The following is a 2,787-nucleotide window of genomic DNA, read 5'->3' as shown; positions in this document are numbered from 1 at the left end:
TGCCTCCATAAGATATAGTGGAGATGGTCTGCAAAGATCAAAATGAATATAGTCCAAAATTCCTTTACTATTATGACTACCAGTTTTAAATTCCTCTTTACAATGTTTTCCATATACACAATCTTTACAAAAATCCAACCTCACTGATTTCAAATCAGGAAGCAATTTGTGATTCACCAATACCTAAAGACCCTTCTTGCTCATGTGACCTAGTTATTGATGCCATAGGTGAGCATCTTATTCTACCTTCTCTGATACAATCAACACCTCACTAACCTAAGAACTTACATTGAGCCTATAAATATTTCCGATCTTCTCTGCTTTCATAATAACTAGAGCTCCCTTTCAAACTTTTAACACTCCATTTTGACCTGTAAACTTGTAACCTTCCAAGTCCAATACTCCCAAAGAAATCAAATTCTTTCTCAACTCAGGTACATGTCTAACATTATTCAAAGTTCTAGCTGTATCATCATACATTTAAATTCTGAAATTTCCTATTCCAATAGGCTGACAAGATACATTATTACCCATAAACACATAACTACCATTCACAACTTCATATGAAGTGAACCAATTTCTATGTGGACTCATGTGATGAGAAGCACCAGAATCTAACAACCAATTTTCATAATTATGAGAGACATTACAAATAGGTAAAGCTTCATCTACCATACCTAATTCAGCAGATAAAACTTCATCAATCATACCTGACTCAACTTGATTTGCTTCCTTCTTTGGGTTTTCAATGGACTCCTTTCTTTTCCAACAGTCTTTCTTGAGGTGTCCTATTTTGTTGCAGTACCAACATTTGGCTTTACACTTTTTGCCTTTTTATTTTGAAATGGAAGAACTTCTTTCTTTCTCCCCTCTTTCCTTCGACAGACCTCTGACTACCATGGCTTCTGGTGCAGAAGTTTCAATGCTAGATTTCCTCCGTACTTCTTTAGATAATAGAGCTCCCACAACAGAATCAAATTCCAAATATTCGGCTGTGCTAAAGCTAATAGAAGTCACAGAGTGATCCCAAGGCTCGAGAAAGGAACACAACAAGGTAATAACTTTGTCTTCTTCTTGAAATTTAACTTCCATATCTGAAAATTGGCAAATAAGTGTATTTAAAACATTTAAGTGTTCTACAATCTTAGTACCCTCATTCATCGGAAGGCTATATAGTTGCCTCTTCAAATAGATTCTATTGGTTAAATATTTGGTCATAAAAAATGTTTCCAATTTTACCCACAAACTCAATGCCAGGTTTCGTCAACAATGTTGAAGAGAACTTTATCTTCCAAGCATAACCTGGTGGTACTCAGAGCTCAGGCATCCATGTCCTCTCAATCCAAATATGTCATGCCAACAAGTTTCTTTTTAACCCCATCTAAAACTTTATGCAACCCTTGTTGCACCAACCAATTCCTTACTTTCAGTCTCCACAATGCAAAGTTCTTCTTGCTGGTGGACTTCTCCACGTCAAACTTAACATTAGTCATTTTTGCGATTTCTTCCTATATGAGCTCTTTGAAAAAAAATGCTACTAGTTTTTCCTTTCTCTTTTTCCTTTCAACTATAGTATTTTTGAAAAATTCTGATATTTTTTGTTCCGTATTTTATTTTATTTATTTATTTATTATTATTATTATTATTTCTTCATAATATCCAAAAATTAAAAAAAACACTATTTTAACCTTCTTCAAACAATTCTGTTTCTTTAGAACATTTCAGATTCTTTGATTTAAAGGCAATTTCCACAAATAAATTTCTTCTTTATAGTTTTTAGGGTTTCTCCTTTTTTAAATATTTGATCAAACTCCTTACTCTAACGAGGAAAAATTCAAAACCCAATAATGATGAATATCACTCTAGAATTTTCTACAATTTTTTTCTTCTATAAAAATATTCTATAAATTTATGTTGCAATTAAAAAAAATTACCCAGGCAACTGCTTCATTTATTACTCTCCAAAATGAGAAATGTGGCCTCCTTTGACTTGACTCCTCGAGGAATGCAGCCTCTTTTGTTTCAAATGGTCAGTAGGTCAACTTCTTAAAATGATTAAACAACAACTCCACTTATAATTTTCAATGATTTCAACAACAGATTCTCCCTTGGTTGTGTTTTTATTAGACGTCTCGTCACAGCTTTCTCAGTAGCAATCATGATCGATTGCTTAATCATCATCAACAACAAACAAACAAATAGAGGTTTATTTTTTTACACGTTCTGAGCTATTCATCCGGTGGCTTAGTGTCAGACACAAACTCCTAATCTTTGTCAAACCGTCTGGCTAGGCATCCTATCGTGCTCTTCTTTCGAGTTCGATCGATGACGTAAAAAAAAAATGACTTTGTCTCCCTTTCCGACGATTGACTAATAGACAACGACTCGTCCTTTTCACAAGGCTTCAGATTTTCGGCTTCCAAAACAACGCTTCTCCCATGTGTTCTCCGCTTTAAAATGACACTTCTCCCCTGTGTTCTTGGCTTCAAAACGATGCTTCTCCCCTATTTTCTCGGCTTCAAAACAACGCTTCTTCCCTCTGCTCATCTATTTTTTTTAATAAAAAAATTGAGACTCCAATTTAAGTCGTGGTCGGCTTGTTAGAAGAAAAAAACTTCTATGTTGATTCCCTCTACTCTGATCAGCTTCACACCCTCGCTTTGATACCACTTTGGTATTTTGGAGTTATTAACATTTAATCAAGAAAGAAATGCATAGAAATAAGAACTGAAATCACACACAAATTAACACAAGGAATTATGTGGTAAAACCCTGACAGTGTGTCAA

Source organism: Pinus tabuliformis, chromosome 4_1, assembly GCF_031772625.1.
Source record: "Pinus tabuliformis cultivar Carrire ecotype Pingquan chromosome 4_1, CPIR1, whole genome shotgun sequence".
Classification (NCBI taxonomy): Eukaryota; Viridiplantae; Streptophyta; class Pinopsida; order Pinales; family Pinaceae; genus Pinus; species Pinus tabuliformis.
Note: the sequence above shows the minus strand (reverse complement) of the source record.